Source organism: Cupressus sempervirens, chromosome 11 (genome assembly GCF_028749045.1).
Source record: "Cupressus sempervirens isolate cs-2001-9-10 chromosome 11, ASM2874904v1, whole genome shotgun sequence".
In the NCBI taxonomy this organism is placed as follows: domain Eukaryota; kingdom Viridiplantae; phylum Streptophyta; class Pinopsida; order Cupressales; family Cupressaceae; genus Cupressus; species Cupressus sempervirens.
The window spans coordinates 332964487-332986225 of NC_143128.1; positions in this window are offsets into that span (position 1 = coordinate 332964487).

The window sequence follows — 21739 nt, forward strand, 5'->3', positions numbered from 1 at the left end:
TACATAGCATTCTCTAGTTTTTGCAGATTTGGTAAGCCTCTTATTATTTTGTTTTTACTAACTTTCACCATGTTCTCAAAATTTACATGACACATACTCTTATTCCATAACCACACATCCTCAAATTTATCAAATATGCATGTCTTAATAGTAGGACCAAGATAGAATAAGTTAGCTATTGTTTTCATTCTTGTACTAATCAAATTACCTTCATCACCAAAGACCTTGACTTTTCTATTATGAAATTCTAGCTTATGACCTGAGTTATTCAACTAAGAAACACTCAAAATATTGTACTTTAGTCCTTGAACCCAATATGCATCATCACATGTGATCTTATCATTACATCAGCAAAGTGACCAACCTCATTGCATTTGAAATAAATTGGGGGTAGTTTACGTTTATATTTACATTTAACTCTTGACAACCTTCTTGCAAGAAATGCTCAAGTTCATCTAGATCATCCTCAAATTATGATTCACTTTCTTCTTTAATTTTCATCTCTTTCTTGGGATTCCCAATGGTTAGCAAAGATTTAAAAGAATTTCCAAATAACCAAGCTATTTTCATAGTTTCTCAATTCAAATGTAGTCAACTGACCAAGTAAACTCTCAAGTGTTAATACATTACCGAGAATAGCTCTCACTTCTTGAATAGCAAAAAAATTGATAGCATAAACAAGTAGAGTGTGAAATTTAGTTACAATTTTAGAATCACTTATAACTTTCCTAGCATTTTTTATTGCGCATATAACTTCTTTGACTCAGTTTACATATTGAGAAACATTCTCACCTTCTTTCATTCTCATGTCATCATACTTTCCTCTAAGACGTTCTGCTTTGGCTCTCCTCACATTATCATCTCTTCCATGTACAAGTGTCAACTTATCCCACATCTATTTGGTAGTAGTACAATTCTTGATATCATCAAACTCAACATCATTGAGTACAAAAGATATCTCAATCATCAGGCTATTTTGATTTCTCTTTTCATTCATTTTCTCCATAGTCAAAGGACTGATAGGATTAGTGTATTCATGTTCCAACTAATGTGTGACATTGTTTCCAATTCTAGATAGATATAGATTCATTCTATCCTCACATGTTGAGAAATTATTTGTGTTTAGTCTTTATTCTCTCTTATACATATTTGATCTTTAGCTCAAGTTCCTTTAAACTTATTCCTTGAAGCACTGTGCTCTGATAGAAATTGTTAGATAATTGAGAGGGGGGAGGAGGTGAATCAGTTATCCACAATCCCTTCAACTAATTTAAGTACCAACAAAAATTTATAATCATTAGAAACTTTCACTCAGTGTACACATTCAACTTCACAATTAACTCATTCAATCACCTTATTCAAAACTATTCTTTCACTATTTGTTTATAACTAACTAACAATAATAAAACTTAGTTATTATTGACCATAAAATTAGTTATTTTCAAGTTGCACTAAAATAAAAATAACATGAAAGATAACTTGCAACATAACAACATTAACGCATCTGACACCAATATTTTAATGTGGAAGCCCTTTGAAGGGAAAACCACCTGGGACTGACAACCCAAAAAAATTTCACTCTTTTGAAGTGATATCTGTTAGGAGCCTACCATGTTAAATGTTACAACATAGTGTTAATGTGACCTTGTTAGAGGATTTAACCAAAAGATCATATAGATCTATAACTCCATGTTCTTATCTAAAGAATGGTCTTCTCTAAAGGACTTACAAATTCCACTAATTGATGTTACCATATAGGATTTCATAGGTTTGTTTGTCTATGCTATTTTCTTCTATAATGATTAGAAAGTAACTATGTAAAAATGGTCAATTTAGGTATAACACTACCTTGCTTGTTAAGATATCCTTTCTATTCTTATCTTTGTCTAATCATTTTTTTTGATCTTCTTTCTTTGTTCTCTAGACTGGTTGTTTTGTTCCTTCTCTTTCTCCTACCTCAACTCTTCTTGGTTCACCTGGTTCAACTATCTTCTTTCACTTTTAGAAACATTGAATTCATAATAATCTTATCATTACTTAATCAAAATCCAACTAGAAATATGATTATTAACATAAGAAAATCAACAACCTAAAAAGTGTCTCATCTCCTCTTTAAATGGTTATTTTTGTGCTTCCAAATTCTTCCATCTATTGCCTCTTAATCAAAATTTTTGATCTCAAATTCAATATACTTAATCACATTGAAAATATAACTTTCGTAGAAATTTGTACTCTTCCTTATCTTTCTTTAATCTCCATCATCAAACCCTTACTGAATTTTCCTAGTCATTGATCTTGTAACAAACTTTGACTTGTGCTTTTCAACATTGAGCCAACATTCCAAATTTTCATCAAAAGTTGGTCTTAGGTTTCATTTATTTTAACCTATTCTTCTAGCTATTACTCTTTGAATATAAAAATTCACTCAATTAATACAACACTTATTTAATTCAAGAATCTCTTGGACAATACTGAATTACTTTCTCACTTTTCCATTTTCTCGGTAAACAGTGTAGTCACTAGTTGATGAATGCAATCTTCCTTTTTTAACATTGCCACTTGTTTAAGCTTATGAAACTTCAATATTGCATGATTATAATATAATCAAACCAACTTTACATTATCACTTTTCAATTCCTTTAAGTTCTCATTATCTATCATACTTATCAACTCTCTCTTCAACACACTTTCTTCAAATCCTCTTCATCTATCATAATGATATAAGACTCTATTAAGTTAGCATAATGTCTAGCCAACTAATATTTTGACATCAATGACAAAATAAAAATTGACATGAATCTTTTACATACATTCATAGCATTATCAATTATATTATTAATTGGGGCTAACAACCATATCCACCCTGAAGCATGGATAATATGTAAAGAGTCAAGGTATTTACAATGTGTGAGTGTTAAATAAATGCCTCTAATTCAACAAAACACTTCAACATAATCATTTTTTATTAGTAACATCCTGAAATGAACATGAGATTATTTATTCAATATGTTTGCACAAGGCGATCTATTGCCTTCTAACTAGATGGGGTTTTACTACGTGCTCATAAAATTGAGAGTACAATAATGAGATCAAACTAGTATGAAGGATTTGAATGAATGCAAATGCAAGATTAAATTTATGTTTTTGATATTTTTTATGCAAAGATATGAATTAATCTATATGATAATCAAATTAATCTAAAAACAATAATAAGAAAAAAAAGCTACATGAATGCATTGTAATCTAGAGGATGAACATGTAAAAGCAATGGAAATTTGAATGCAAAATGCTTGAGTGATCAATCCAAAAATTATTTGATACTTTTCACTCGCATCCTCATCATATGAGAGGCCAAGGGTCTCTTTTATAGAATTTTGAACCTAATCAACAATCAAGATTGAACTGTGTGTACAGTTTAGATTGAATGAGAGATGGAGTTCATTTTTTATGTAGTTGAATGAGATGAATTAGAGGATAATATTGATGTATTAAAACATGAGCTCATAATTATTATTCTAATTAATTAAATAATTTCTTTCAACAATTATGAGGAGCATATTTGATTACATCAACATATTTAATTCCATTTTCATGTGAGATGAATTAGGAAAGAATATTGATCTATTCAAACACAACATCATAATCTAATATTCTAATTAATTGAATAATTAGTTTCAACACTTATGATGTGTATATTAAATTAAATTAATGTATTTGATTCATTTTTTATGTGCATTAGCTAAAGATGGTAGATTTAATTTAATTAAAGTGCTTAGGACTTATAATTAAATTAATTCAATTAGGAGGTTAATTTATCCAATTTCAATCAATATTTAGGATTTAAATAAAGTATGTGATTAATATAGATTAAGGATTTTCTACATTTGGCACTTAGGTCAAGTAAAGATAATTAGAACCTGAAATTCTTAGTACACAAGAATTTTGTTGATCAAGAAATAGACGTTGTGATATTGATGCACCAAAATTAGTTCAGAATGCCAATGTGCTAATTTAGGGGTAAGACATTTGCCCCTCTTTGAATATATGTGCAAGCAATACATGGATTCAAAGAAATCAAAATTTTAAAGTATAGAACAAGAACTGATATTGATTATGAGGTTGATGACACATAAACCAATTGATGAGATTTTTAGAGTTATCTCTAGAATGAATCTAAACCTTCCAGAGTCTAAATAGAACACCTAGATACCGACCTAAGAGAATAAAGATTGTCAAAATTCGTAGGATCATTCCCAGAATGAGACTCGATCCATAGGAGGCAGAGTTAGAATGCCCCAATACCCGTCCATTAAAAGATGACAAGATTAATCACAATTCATAGGATTATCGCTAGAACAAGGCTTAATCCTTAGGATTCAGGATTAGAATGCCCCGATACTTGTCCATTAAATAGTGATTGAAAGAAAGTTTAGAATTATCTCCAGAATGAAGTTTAATCCTCTAGAGTCTAGATAAAACACTTGAATACTGGTCCATTAAGAAAAAGATAACAAGACCTATCATTAATCATAGGATTATCCCCATAATGCGGCTTAATCCTTAGGAGTCCAGATAGAACACCTAGATACCTAGCCATCAAGCTATGACAAGGACTTTTATGAGTTTGATCATCTAATCAATAAGTAATATTAGAAAACATATGATGCTAGGTAGAGGGAACAAAGATGCCCCTAGTGATGAGATTCCCCCAACAATTAGGACATTATATTCAGATTAAGTTGAAGCCAAATTTGAAAGATTTAATGATGTAATCATCCTACCCCTTGGGAGCAAAATCGAAAGATGCCATACTAGAATAGTAATGATGGGAAATATATGTGAAGATATTGATGCAAGAAAAGATTCAAAAGAATATAGAACATATCATAAGAGCATGTAAGATTTTTTGAGGTGATTTAGAGTGATTCAGATGTCTAATTGACCAAGTTTGAACATAGTTGACCAAAGTTGATTTTTTTCAAAAATTTGAGAATATGTTGAATTGAGAATATTCCAAGATTCATATGGTAGTAGAAAAGTAGACTTCACAAGTATTTGATTGCATTGGTCCAAAAATTTTAAAATGTGATTTTAAGTTGTTTAAGTGTGTCAAATTTCTCTCTTGATCCTGAAAATGAGTTTAGAGCGGTCCAACTAGTAGAGGAAGTGATTTTCACATCCACTAGACTTTGAAAAATTAGATCAAAACCTATATAATGGCCTAAAGTGTCATTTTCAAATCATTTGATCATTTTTCTTTTGTGGAGAAGAAGCTCCGAGGCAAAAATGGTGGTCCCTGTACATACCCATAGATTCAAGCAATCTAGATGACATAGCTGACCAATAGACTACAAAGAACAAGTAAGTAATTGACAAACTTCATGTTTATTTCAATTTTTATGCATTTTGATAGAGTTTTAGTCATTTTAGGTCATTTTGAAATTTAGTTGCATCAGGTTCTTGTGCATCTCCCTAAGAACTTGCGCGACAATTGCAAAAATAGCACATGTTTGCTTGGGCTATAGGGTTTTTATGCATAGGACACACCCATGTCTTGGGCAAGAAACCCTTTAATTGGGTCAAATTTTGCATATATTTGAAAAAAAGCTCACGTGAAGGAGTTTCCTTGCATGTACCACGGAGATTCCGTGCACGCAAGTATGCATCTCAGGCACGAGATTGTAAAATCTTGCACAAGTTTTTGAGTAGGTTGAAATCATTTGTGTGCAAATTTTCATGTTTTTTGGCAGTTTAGCATTGTCATGATTTTGTTTAGCATGTTTGTAGTATGTATGTTTTGTAGTAGTATACAAATTTCATGGTTTTGTTGTGAACAAATAGTGATTGTGTTATGTTGTTTGCATGTTTTCAGGATGACTTTGTAGATGTTGGGTTTAGATCACATTATCTAGCCATCAGGGTATTGATCAAATAGTTAGATGCAATAAAATTGACAGATATTAATTTACTTGGTATTTCATATTTATGTGATATCCCCAACATTTAGGTGAATCATGACTTACTGACTATAATGGTGGAGTGTTTCCATTTGGAGACAAATGCTTTCCACCTTCCCCTTAGAGAGATGACCATCACACCGAAGGTTATCTATAAGATTCTATAGATCCCATTCCATGGGCCTCGGATAGTATATGATACATAGCCAGGACCTAGGACATTGACACTGAGGGGATTATGGGTAGGGATATCCCATATGAGGAGTTGGTTTAGGTGTATGGTCTTACACATAGGTTGGTAGTGGTGCTAGGAGCTTTCCTCAGTTGTTACCCAAAGCCTGACATAGCCCACCACATACTAGAGTGTGAATGGGGTTGCATGCTATAGCAAATGTTAGAGCAATTGAGACATTTTTGGTGGGGTCAGTGCATGCTAGCCCGCATATTCCATTAGATGCATGAGATCACATATAGAGAGGTGAAGAGCATGGTGGTAGGTTTCTATGTTCTTCAAATATGGGCATGGGAGCATTTTCTTGTTACTAGATTGATTTGTGAGGATATGAGATAGCCTCACAAGCCTATATTTGTAGATATAGGGGATAGATGGCCCAAAGTGCACTGGGTAGGATTGAGTAGTAGAGACCTCAGTTAGATGATCTTGTAGCAGTGATATGGTAGCCATGGTGAGAGATAGAGGCATGGGATGATACTCGAGCATAGCTTAGTTATATCTTTACTTCTTAGTCACTAATTGGCTAATCCATTCATGTGATTGAATGGTTTCCTCTAATGCACTTGTGGGGACAATATGGCCATCATAAAGACATCAAGAGTGTTGTGCATATGCCCACTTCATAGAGGAGGTGAAGAAGGGTTGGTCAGTGAGGTTGGATCTTGGGAGATTGATGATAGATCTTTGAGGCCTTACACTAACCCGATGGGTTTATATGCCAACTATAGTTGATGGAGGGATGACTCCTGAGTTTAGGGAGCATTTAATGAGTCATCACTTTCCTTGTTTCATAGATCTAGTTGGCACTACCAATTCTTCCTGTTTAGGCTCCTCAGTAGGTACCACAACATGCACAATAGTAGGGGCCTCGAAAGAGGATGACATAGATCTTGATTTTGCCTTAGCAAATGAGGGTAGATCTAGATACTAGTGGGAGTAGTTCAAGACAAAGGAGGCCATGTGTAGAGATGGGAACCTTGGGTTCCATTGGGAGTTATCCGTAGAGGCAGAGAGTGGAGGACCAACCTCCACAATAGGTAGAGTGGGGAGGAGGTGGTGAGGAGATGCAAGATCAACTTTCTCCTAAGCCATAAGGTGTGGATATACTTGCATAAACCCAAGATTCTCTAAGGAGATCACAAGACTAGGTGAGGACAACACAATAACAAATTGGAGAGCTATAGATTTAGGTTGCAATATGGGATGCACATCTAGCAGAGCAGGATTGAGAGATCTGAGAGCTATGAGAGTAGCTAGAGTATCATCAAGATGAGGCCCAAACATAGACAATGAGAGTAGCATACTATTATATGACTTATGTAGGTGTAGTCCTAGAGGTAGTAGAGCAGGTGCCTCACTTCTAGGAGTATGCGAGAGTGTCAAAGGGTGTACAACCACTAGCTAGAGTAGATATGCCACCTCCTCCTCCACCTAGGGATGAAGGAAAAGGATGTAGTTAGCCCACTCTCTTTTATCTATTCTTTTATCATGTATATGGGATGTATCAACATCCTTTTGTATCATTTTAAGATTGATAGTCCTCGAGTAGCACTCACTTGATATATATATATATATATATATATATATATATATATATATATATATATATATATATATATATGTATATGTATATGTATATGTATATGTATATGTATATGTATATGTATATGTATATGTATAGGTATATGTATATGTATATATATATATATGTATGTATATATATATGTATATATATATATACATATATATATACATACATATACATATATGTATGTATATTTATATGTATACATATATATATATATATATATATACACATACATATGTATACACACACATACATATATGTATATACATATGTATATACGCACACATATATATATATATACATATGTATATACAAACACCCACACACACACATATATATATATACACATATATATACATATGTATACACACACATTATATATACATATGTATATACACATATATGCATATACACACATATATATGTATACACATATATGTATATACATATGTATATATATATACATATGTATATATATATACATACATATATATATATATATGTATATATATATATGTATGTATGTATATATAGATATGTATATATATATATGTGTATACATATGTATACACATATATGTATAACATATATGTATATACATATGTATACACATATATGTATATACATATGTATATACATATGTATACAGATATGTATATATATATGTATATACATATGTATACACATATCTGTGTATATATATGTATATACATATGTATACACACATATGTGTATACATATGTATACACACGCACATATATATATGTGTGTGTATGTATACATATATGTATATACATATATATAGATGTATGTGTGTGTGTGTGTGTGTGTGTGTGTACGAATATGAGAGCTCTCATTTGGTATCATTGCATGTGCCACATTTTATTTCTCTTATGGTTGTTCGTACATGAGATGTTTAGCTAGATGATTTTGATTTACGCAAATGATATGATGTATGGATACGTAGCATAGATGAGATATACGTGATTATGCAAATGTGATGAATGTAAATGGATGATATGATAATGAAAAATAGATGTGTACTAACATCTCATGCATAATTTATAGTTATTTTCTCATGATAGGTGGTCTAGCAAATTCATAAAGATCGACCAAGGGATCAAACACTTGTGTAGTTAAGATGAAACATGATACATTAAAGAAATCAGTGATCTCTCAAGTTGAAGAATGCAAGTAAAGAAGTAATCGAGATCATGCCCTAAAGCAAATTAGTATGAAATTCAATCCTACACTCGATGCAATCCCTAGGACTAGTTACTGAACTTGTAAGATAGTTTTCATCATAGAGCATTTTATTAAGGCCAACAAATGTCATACAATCCTCACTAACATTGCAATCATGAGAATATAAATATGACATTTGTATTAGTTTTGTTGGAATTATATGTAAGCATTAAGGTACAAGAAACCAAAATGACTAGAACACCTTTTCTTGTTAACGTAGAAAGAAAACATAAGCATCAGAGCATAAATGCTAGGATGATTAGAATGTTTCTTGTTCACACAAGTACACTAGAAATGCGAGAGATCCTTCTTATGCTAAGCAATCAATAAGTATTCTATCCAAAATGACCTTTGCATTTGTAACTTGAGATAGAATTGTGTTAAGTATATTTACAGTGACTTGTTCGTTCACTTCATAGGACAATTATCAGTATTCTACTGTAGCATAGAAAATTCACTAAAAAAATCAAGGAGAAGAACCAACCTCACTAAAGTGTCTATATAAAATGATTCAAGGTACACATGGCCATCCAACACGAGATAGATGCTCTTATAGTGGACACCCCTTTTATATGTATCCTTCAGATCATTGGAACTAAACCATCAACCGCAAAACCAATAAAAGATCATGCCCCCAGTCCTCAATTCTCTAGTCAAATTAGATATCCTCAAGTTTCTCAAAGGAGGATGACAAAGCAAAAGAAAAACACAAAAATAAAATCTTAGCATAGATCAATTTTTTTTTGTGTTTTCAATTCAGTTTCAATATCGGAGGATTGATGTCAAGTGTTGATGTTGAGAATGTATGTGTAGGAAATGTCTTTAGTTGAGGAGAGATAGTAGATAGATGTAGTTACGACAACTCGTGATTAATGTAAGAGAGATATTCATTTAGAGGAATCTTAGTAATAGACTAAGTGATAGTAGACAAACACAGTTAGGATAACTGGTGACTAACATGAAAGAGATCTTCTTTGAGAGTAATATCATCAGTAAACAAAGTGACAATAGAAAGACACAGTTATGACAACTGGTGACTAACATGAAAGAGATCTTATTCAAGATTAATCTCATTAATAGACTAAGTGATAGTAGATACACACCGTTAGGATAACTAGTGACTGACATGAAGGAGATCTTCTTTGAGAGTAATCCCAGTAGTAGAAGTGATAGTAGATAGACATAGTTAGGACAACTGGTGATTGATGTGAAAGAGAGATTATTTGAGAGTAATCTCATCTATAGACTAAGAAATAGCAGATAGATAAAGTTAGCACAACTGGTGACTAATGCAAAAAAGATCCTCTAAAAACCATAGGGTGTTGGTCCTTAGACTATGTCTAGTTTCAATCCATGTAGATGTCAAGTATAGTCTCAAAAATAACTGAGAGTGTATGCATGATTGAAAGCAAAAAACTAAAGCAAAAATGCGAAAGAATGAAAGAACAAAAGCAAATATACATGATCTGAAAGATGCACTGCAAAATGTAGCATTTGAAACAAGAGGTTCTTGTTTACTAGGTTTTCACCTTCTTGGCATAGATTCTATTTTTAGTACCACGATGCTTGTTTGTTAGGTTTTTGTCAATGACACTTTTCTTGTTTTTTATTATTATTTTTGGTGTTTTTTATTTTTTCATTTTTTTGGTATTATCAAGCCCCTATTACTAGGTTGTCACCAGGATAATAGATTTTTTTTATCACTTTTGAAAATTTTAGACCTTTTTTAGGACATTTAAATATGTACAAAGAGCTTGAAAAGCATGTTAGCCATAGAACCTTTTTAGATGAAGAGTGTTGATGGGATCCTTGAGTGATTCTCCTCTAGTAGTGGAGAGTTGATAAGCATCAAATCCAAACATTACAGTGACTATGTATGGACCAAATCAGTTGGGTTCAAATTTTCCCTTCTATATCCGTTATTGCTGATTCTTAGGGTTTTCCCTCAGGACAAGGTCACTCACTTGGAAGTCCCTTGGTTTTACTTTCTTATTGTAGCTTTTGGACATTCACTTTTGTTAAGCTCATAGATGATCAAATGCCACTTACTAACATTCATTGAGTAGTTCTAGCTCTTATAGCCAAGATATCTACAATTATCATCAATAATATGGCCTTTCAGAGAGATTTGCAAAGTAGGAATCTCAACCTCAATAGGAAGCACACCATCCACTCCATATACCAAAGAAAATGGTGCTGTTTCCATTGGAGTTCTAATACTTGTTCTATAAGCCCAAAGAGCTAGATTAATTTAAAAGTATCAACCCCTTCTAGATTTGTTAATTGTATGATGTAGGATTTTGAGAATAGCCTTATTGGATGCTTTTTCTTCTCTGTTAGCCTGGGGGTAGTAGATGGAATACCAATGTTGTATGATTTTGAACTTTGAACATAGCTTTTGAGATCTTTATTTTTGAATTGTCCTCCATTATCAGTAATGATGGAGGATGGTACACCATACCTAGAGATGATGTAGTTGAGGATGAACAAAGCTACATGTTTTCCATTAGCCTTAGCAAGAGGGACTGCCTCTAACCATTTTGTGAAGTAATCTGTAGTTGTGATGATGAACTGTGTCCATTCATAGAAGATGGGTAAATCTAACCCACCAAATCAAAGCCTCATTGTTGGAATGGATAAAGTGTGATGAAATGAATTAGCTCCCTAGGTAGAGCATGAATCATATTTCCATGAAGTTGGCACTATTTACTAGACTTGGCATATTTTATTGCCTCTTTCTCCATTTCTGGCCAATAGTAACCAACTCTAATAAGTCTACGAGCCAGTGTCAAGCCATTTGAGTGTGATCCACAAATGCCTTCGTGTACCTCAAGTAATGCATGTTTTTACTCTTTGGGTTCTAGAAACCTAAGGAGTGTACCATCAAGATCTCTTCTAAAAAAGTTGTTAGCAATAATGACATACTGTGAAGCATTTTAGATAAGATGATTTTTCTCATTCTGGGTTACAGTATCCAGAACAATCTAGTAATGTAAGAAGGAATAGATGTCATGGTAGTAAGATGAATCATGTTCTATAAAAAAATAGATCATTTTTGATTCAAGGGAATGATAGGCAAGGTAGGATAATGTCTCCACCAAGAACTCATGTTGAAATTCATATTCTAGAATTTGTAACATAGAAGCTAGAGTAGCCATTGCATTGAACACCTTGTTGTATGAGCAAGCATGTAGTGTTTCAACTTATGAGAAGTGGAAACAACTACCAAGCAGGCTTTCTCAATAATATTGTAATTCATCTCATATGAGATCAATGTATGACTAATATAGTAAATAGATCATTCTTTATTATTGTTGTCTTCTTGAGCCAATAAGATACCTAGAGACAAGTCTATTGTAGAGATGCACAAAATGAGTGGCTTCCATAAATAAGAGGCATCAGTATTGGAAAATTAGCAAGATATTTCTTGATCTATGTTAAGATTTAGTCACAATCTATATTCCAGTTGTATTTCACACCCTTATGTAAAGTTTAAGTGAAGGGTTGAGATTTATCTACTAACTATGATATGAACTGACTTTAGCCCTCTCATTTGACTGATGTTGCGAGGTGGAGACATCTCCACTATAGCTTGAACCTTTTCTAGATCCATCTTGATTCCTTTTGCAAACATAATGTACCCAAGTAGTTTCCTTGATGTGACAACAAAGACACATTTCTTAGGATTTAATCTGAGAGTAAGTTTCTCCATACGATCTAAGATAGGTCCTAAATCTTGAAGATGAGTGTTTTGCTACATACTCTTGACTATAGTATCATCAACATAGTCTTCCATTGTTTTATGCATCATGTCATGGAATATTGTAAACACTGCATGTTGATATATTGCACAAACATTATTTAGACCAAATGGAATTACATTCCACCAAAAAGAACCCCAAGCACAATTGAAAGAAGTCTTCTCTTGATCTTCTGGCATAATTTTGATTTGATTATAGGCAAAAAAACTATCCATTAAAGAGTGCATTTAATATCAAACCATCATGTCCACTATCATATCAATGTAAGGTAGTGTAAAATCATCCTTAGGAAATGATTTGTTGAGATCCCAAAAATCAATGTAGACTCTGATAGATTTGTCATGTTTTGAGACTGGAACAATGTTTGATATCCATTCAACATAATCAATGGCACGATGGAACAAACTTTCAAGAGTTTTTCCAATTCAGTTTTAACAAGAAGTACCACATGAGGGTGCATCTTTTTGAGTTTTTATTTAATAGGTTTCATCCCTAGTGCAACAAAGAAATAATGAATGATAAGATTAGGATCTAGACTTGGCATATCAGAGTATGTCCATGCAAAGTTGATCTTCTTTTCGCGAAAGAAAGTAACAAATTCTTCTTTTTCTTCAATAGATAAGATTGTGAAAGATGTATAATATGAGGATGTTCCTCAATTCCCAGATTGATTGGTTGTGTTGGTTCTATCAATACTAGTTATCACTCCTAAAGGTGACTCATAAGTGCATCAAATATCTCATCCTTAGGCACCTTAGAGAGGTTTTCACCTTTAGATACATCTTTTGTTTTTACTATTTTTGGTTCCAATACTGCCTCAATATGGTTTTCACCATTGGAATGCCTATTCTTTTTGCTTTTGATTGTATGACTGAGATATTTGATGTCATCTTCAATTATATTGATGTTGTGTTTATTGGTGGAAGATGTTACTATTTCGACAATGTGGAGATATAAAGAAAGAACATAATCATTCTAGAATGTGGGGGACTTCACTAGATGTAGTATGTGAGTTCCAGTCTATTAGCTTTGGATAGGTGAGTGAAAGAGAAATTTTTGGTTCAATTGCATTCATGGTATATTCATCAAATGCATGGACAAGTAATTCAAGACCTAGAGCGATTTTGTCCAAAGGTATGTTCAAATTCCCTTGAGTTCTAATGACATCAATCAAAGACACATTTACATTAGTAGGGTGAGTCTCATTAGACAAAACCCAAGTCTACTCTCCTATTTCAAGTTGATTTTCATATGTGTGAACTTTGTCAATATCCTTATTGAAAGTTTCATCTGAGAGGGAATCAAATTCATATTCTTGAGAATCAATGCTACATGGAGTCAATTTGTAGAATTCCCCAATAGTCATGGGTATCCATTCTCCAATTTCATTATCATCTTTATTTTGACAAATTCATTCAACAATAACAATATGACTAGAATCACCCTACTCCTTTTGAGTTAGGGAAGTATCAATAGTATTTTTAGAAGAATCACTATCAACTTTAGCCATACTTAAACATGGCACAAAGTCATCAAACTTTGCAAAGAATGTAGCAAGATGCAGTGGAATAGGAAAAGGAAAGGTATTCTTATTATCAAGACTTTGCACTTGGTTGTCAAACTCAGTTTGTGACTCATGTTTAGATGAACTATCAGATTCTAGTACAAATTTGTTGATCCCTGGATGAAATTGAACTTTCTTGAAGCCTAGTCCTGTTGTGTCATGAGACCATCTAGATGTTTCTTTGATTGGATCTATTAGTACTTTGTTTTTACATCCTATAGGATCATTTTTTTTGTATCCAAGTCATTTTATCAATTTAAGACATAGTTCATACTTTTCAAGAGTTATCTCATGAGATTGGTCTTTGAGATCAGCTAGGACTTCTTTGTATAAGCAAGCAACAATGACTTTATCTTTATCTTTGTCTTCTAGAGGTATAGTGTCCTTTACAAAGGAACCATTGAATATATTCTTAGGTGATACCACAAAAGGTCTCTTTGTTTTAGATGGTCTCCCATAATGACAAGGAGATTCAGGAAGAGATGTCAAAGACAAAATTGGTTCAATGTGATATTCACCCATTCTAGCTTTTGTTAGCTTAAGAGCCTTTTCCATTTATTTGAGGTTGTTGACATGATTTTCTATAGACTCTCTATTAGTAGGAACAAAAGTATTAGTAGATTGAGCATATTACATGTGTAACTAGTATTGGATGGTATAGCAACTTATGATGCTTAGAACAAAGACTTCACACATTGATGGTATGTTGAAGGTAATGCATTTCATGAATCTATGGTCTTCCTAACAATATGTTATATGCTAAAGGAATATCAAGGACTTGAAAAATAACATCTTATTCTATAGGACCAACTTAAAGAGGCAACACAACAAGACCTAGGGATTTTTGTTCTACTTCATCATATGCTTTGATGGTGATTTTGCAGTGAAGATCAATAAATTCTTCATCATAATCCAATTGTGTAAGAAAAATAGAAGAACATATATTAAGACCAACTCCATTATATATAAACACATGGATGACATGTTTCTGATTGATCATAACTTCAATATGCAATGATTTATTGTAAGGATGACTCAAAAAATTATCATCCTCTTTAGAAAAGGATAAATAATGAGGCAAGGTCAAGTGACCTCCCATGGATTGAAACCTCTCAAGATCAAGATCTTGACGTACACTTGCCTCAATGAGGGCTTTGTGAATAATTTGCCTATGAGCAGGCAAGATTTTACGTAGTTCAAATATAGTTATTTAAGAATTTATTTGTTGCAATTGCTCAAGGATGTTATAGTTTGCACTACGGAGGATGTTATAATTTTTGTATTCTTTCTAGTTGGACCAGCAACAAGTTTTTCTTTATGTTTATCAACTTTAGGAGAAGAAGGCACAGGGACTTTGAGTACTATCTTGGCAGAAGAAGATGTGACAATATTGGCACATAACTATGATTGTTCTTGGTTAGATGTAAGTGATGTGGTACCTGTTAGAACAAATGGAGTCATAGGTTTTGTATTTCCATTTTCCCCTTTAATTTTGATGACATCACAATGTTCAAAGTCCAAATGTTCAACAATGTTGATTACGTTAACATCACTGGTATATGTATAGTTGACCTTGTTTTTTTCTTTTTCTATTTATAATTTTCTCCCTTATTAAAAGGAGGAAATGATTCCTTAAAAAAATTATGATATGAATTCTTGTTATGTTCACCCACAACTATTTCATCATCATCAATGAGGTCTTGAACCTTATGTCATAGACTAATACAATTGTTTGTTTTGTGACCCTTGTTTTGATGGTATTCACAATATGGATTCTTGTTCTACCATGTAGGTTGTGGTTGTGGATCATAAGGATGATAATTATCAAGTGGAGTAATAATCTGATTTTGAAGTAGAGTCTTGTAGACCACTTCAAGAGGTTCACCTAGAGGTCTGTATTCATTTTTGGGTCGAGAAACCCAAGATAAGTTTTTAGCTTTGTTTCCAAATCTCTTGTTGTTTGTAGTAGTTTGTTTAGTAGTTTTAAATGCATGCATGTTATCTCCAAGATTAAGAAGCTCCCTTAGGAGGTTTAGGAGTGATATTGTCTACTGCTCCATCATGTACTACCTCTCAATTTTTGTTAACATACTTAGAATTATCTTTTCTAGAGGTAGACCCTTGTTTGATGTCTTTTTGAAGAGTTAATTTTCCTTTTAGAGCTATCAGATTTCCACAATCCATAAATGATGTCATATTTGATTTCTGGGTATGATTGTGTGAGTTTTTTTGTCATCAACGTTTCAGATCATACTACATGATCCATCATCAGGATGCAAGAGAATCAAGGAGAACAAAAAATGTGGATCTCCCTTCCTGGATCTACAATCTACATTTTTTGTTCTCCTTGATTCTCTTGCATCTTGATGATGGATCATGTAGTATGATCCGAAATATTGATGACAAAAGAACTCACACAATCATACCCATAAATCAAATATGACATAATTGGCCTTTATTTACCATAAAATCTTCTATTTAGATATTGTTATCACCAAAGCTTGCACCCTTTCCTAAGGAACTACTTCTTAGGAAACCTTGTGAAACATAGAAATAATCTCCAAGTTGTGTGACCTGAAAAATGCAATTGAGTCTTCAGAAAAGGCCAGATTCCTTACTATCAGGGTGCATCTAACTACTCTTTGAGAAGAAAAGGGAGAAGGAATTCATGAAAGTAAACTACCTAATCTAATCTAAAGGGGTTGATACACCAAAATAGTTTGTTCACTTGTATCTCTGCCTAATAATGAACTATTCATAAATATAACCTCAAAATTCATTGATTCCACCTTTATCTCAATTCAATAGTTACATATAGATTAGAAACCAAATGAAATGCCACAAGGAAGGAACTTCACTCTATAACATTCAAAGGCAAGAGTAGAAACTATTATGCAAATTGAAGAATAAAGATAAAACACCAACAAACACAAGAAGATTTTGGACTAATATTGATGGGAGAATAAGGTAAAGCAAAGGATAACATTCACTCATAGACAAAAAGAAATTTTAGTAATATAGTAGAATACTACTGCTATAGAATCAAAGAAAAAATGACCAACCCTAAGAAGGGTTACAAAATATACTTTATTAGTTCAAGCATAACTTAGATAGCTTCTACCCTAAGGCAAAGCACAATAACTATATTCAAGGTTGCAGAGAACAATCATTGCAAATTTGGGAAAGATCTAGTCATGATACACATCTAGATGTAGGAAAATCATATATTTCATGCTATTAGAACCTTGAGAAGATAGAAACAATAGCCATTATTATTTTGACTGGGTAGATGGATAACTAGGTGGTGAGGGGAGTGTCCTTTACATTTAATATGCATGGGAAATGTCAAAGAGTGGTTGCAGGTGATCAAAATATTGATCTGCCATTAAAAGAGCTACTTACTCTATTTTATCAGTGTGCCAAATTAGATAAAATAGCCAGTTGACTAGATTTGACCATCCAATCTTGCTATGTGGCCCAATGCCATTTGAATATTTTGCCACCCTGTCTGGCTTCCTAACTTTAGGTTGACCTTTTGACCTTACCCTAGTCATAGTTTCATTACCTTTTATCTTAACTAACCTTCTTACTTGTGAAACTATGAACTCAAACTAGTTGTTACCATTGCTTCTCAGCTTGAAATCGATGTAGCATAAAATGTTTGCGACCCTACGAAAATGAACTTAACCACCACTACTTACTCACTACTTGGGCCTGCTAAGACACATGTCAACTTGTTATTATGTCACTATGACTAAAGGTCTATCAATTTTTTATAGCGACATAATGACAACCCTTGATCCTGGAAGATCAGATGACCGAGGGAGAATCATAGTTTACCATCCTCATCAGCGCCTCTGACCAATCAAGTAACACCACATCATTAGATCTTCTTTGAATCCTTACTATGTGGGTTAAGCTTCAATCCGTCTCCACTTGCCCACATGTTAGTCTATCACTTTGTCGCTATCCATATTAATTGTGCAACTTTTGATAGCAACAAAGTAACAACCCTTGATCATCCTTGAATTGATAGTAAACAAGGTACATCAAGAAAAAAAGCCCATCTCTACAAAGCATGAATAAAACCTCATCAATTGTACCTCATCTGACAACTCCACTGGCTACAAAGAAGAAAGGCCTACTTGGGATATGTGGCATGCTCCTGATATGTCACTATGACTTTTGGTCATACATTTTCTCCTAGTGATATAATGACAACTTTAGATTCAGATCTGTGTAATGGTCCACCTTGTTCTTTACTAATTACTATGCATGACTAAAAGGAAAAGGCCCCACCCAGATGTGTGTCACATTGCTACTATGTGGTTATGACCTTCCATCATGCAAGTTTTGATAATGACAAAGTGATGTTCGTCAATCTTGGAAGATCAGATGGATGAGAAAATGCGGGCCTACTGGGATCTTTATAACATGTGACCACTTAAAGAATTAAGAAATAAAATATAACCCTAGGTTTTAGATGAATATTTTATATCCTGGACCCTTTGAATATTTGAAAATATGACCGTTGGCGATGTTTGACAGTCAAAACTCAAATTTTGGTGCAAGGGAAAATATGGCTAACAAATACCTTGTGTAATCATGAGTTTGAAGGTATGTGGACCTTGAAGCTTTATTTTGTATTCAAAATCCAGTAAGAGGTTATCCATGAGGATATCAAGTTTTTTAGTCTTTGGTATCTTACGTGAATATTTGGTGTACAATTGTCTCCATTTTTGAAGGAATATTAGGAAGGGTTCTCCAACTCTCTATTTAAGGTTACAAAGATCTCTTATGTTGGATGGATGTTGGATGTTGTATGCTAAGTACTCCTATATAAATATATTAGTAATCTCATCAAAAATCTTAATTCCAGTAGGTGACCATGAAAACCATTCCATAGCCTAGCTACCTAGACTTTGTGGGAACAAATGCATGAGATATGTTTGATTATGTATGGACTCCAAGGATAAAGCATTGAAATCCCTCAAGTAATATTGGAGATCAGATGTTCCTAGGTACTTGTTGTATTTTGGTAGCTGAAATCCTCTAGGAAAAGGAGGCATGCCCAAATCCTTATCAAAAGAAAACAAACATATAGTATCTAGTGTGTGTTTTTTGGCTGGTTTATCTTTGGCTTTCAACATTTGGACCAATTTCTCTTGCATGGCTTGGAGTTTTTTTTGTAACTTGGAGGTTTCAGATTCCTCTTCTTATATGACAATTATTTCAACATTGTAGTTTTGAGGTAGTTTTTCTCCTTCTTGAGTGAGTTTGAAGAAATATTTCTCTTTCTCATCATTGAACAAGATTTCCATCATTTTCTGTAGGGTTTTGTCTTTATGAAATTTCTCTTTGTCCTTTGAGGGTATTTCTTCAGTATCTCCATAGTCATTTTTGTAGGTGTAAAGATCCTTGAGACTTTTAGTTCTTTGGAATTCCTCTATGTTTTCTCTCCTACTATTTTCACTCATTTCTTGATCTTGATTTGTCATTATAGGGGTATAGAAGTTTTCATTCTATTTAGGTTGTATAGGTGTTTTAAATAGAAGTTTAGCTATTTTGTTTAAAGATGTAGGTGTCTTGTCAATATATAGGTGTTCTTGAAACAACAAATTCCTAACTTTTTGTAAGTTTATGGTAATGATTATTTGAAATCTAGGTGGACTAAAAGGTGAAGGAGACTATGAGGATCCTACACTATATTGAAACTATATGCATAACTAGGAGTGACCTATACCACGATTCCTACCTCTATCTCTACCTCGTTGAGGTTTATGGCAAAGTTTAAACAAGGACCAAACTTTGAACATTGTCTCAAAGTAATTAAGTAACAATAAATGTGATGTATATCAAGGTATGAGTGGTCAGAGATATGGCTAGAACAACTGAAAGATTGACTATCATGATGCAAGAGATATCAACACAATAGAGAAAATAGGAAAAAAGAGTAACAAGACTAGTTCATATGTAGGTCACAAGTGATCAATTAAGAAAGTTGTCTGAGTTTTAGACTATTATAGACATAGGAATGACTCAGTGTGCTTGGAAAAAGATTAGATTTGGATCAAATTTTGATGTGGAAGCTGAAAATAGCTCATCATTTTGGACAATTCCTAATAGAATCACATGAGGAAATGACTCTAAGGCAAGTGAATGATCTAAACCGAGTGAGTGAATACCTTTGACAGACAAATTTTGATCATTTTTTACAATATAAAGACTAAATCTCATGTGAGGATCCTAATAGACCCACACAAGGAAGTATGTAAACCTATGAGAGGAAAGGGCACAACAATTCCCTAGTTCTTTTCTTGTATGAAGTTTTACGATATACCACATGAGGAAGTGACAAATAATAAATTTAGCCATATTTTTGACCAATTTTGGATAAGTTGACAATGTTATGTTACAATCTTGCATGAGGATTCTCAGATTCCCATAAGAGGAAATACAGAGGACTGTGTGAGGAAGTGTAGACTGACAGAGCCAAAGGTCCTAACTTGTGCAAAATTTTGCAATAAAGAAGATGAGTAAAGGGTAAACTGACAAGTTTGGACCAAATTCGAAGAGAATTTGATAAGTTCTGATAGCTTTTGGATAGATTGCAGAAAACATTTGTAGTTTCTAGTCAGATTTTGATATCATTTTCAAATGGACATTGTTTTGGGTTGGTTTGACAAGTAGACAATTTATTTTAAGACTTCTTTGTAAAAACAAACAATGGGACATAAGAAGTAGTTGTAAAAAATCCAACTAAGGACAAAGAAACTCAAAGGGATAAGGGATTCTTGAATTTTTTGTTTGGATAGTTTGGACACTTGCAGACTCAAAAAAGACACTCTTTTATCTCTATAACTGAAAATGGTAGAGGTAGCAAAATCTTTAGCTGACAACTTATGTGCATGCATTCACCTCACAAAGCCATGTCTCCCCATTAGAGGGTACCTATGTTTTTGGTGTATTCCAAGGACTCAATAACATATATGTTCAAAGGTTACCCTTTAGGTAAGGGCTAGTGTCATATACCACCTTCTAGCATCCAAGTAGATGCTTATGGTGAGGATCTAGAGGAGAGATTCTTCCCCCTCCTTTCATAAATATTATGCCCCCTTTTGAAGTTGAATTGGGTAGCAACTGACTACAAAGTTTTTAATAGGCTTCCATTCACATTAATCCCCACTAGCCTTGTGAATCAGGTTAAGACCAATAGCCCACACCAACAATTGAAAGTGCACACACTTGACTAGCAAGATTGGGGGAGCCACCACCTAGTGCAACAGACAGAGCCTCCTCTTGATATGTGATATCAAAATCAAGAGAAATAAATTAACATTTCTTTGGAGTTTTTGACTCTATAAAGCTTCTTTATAGTGAGGTGGAATC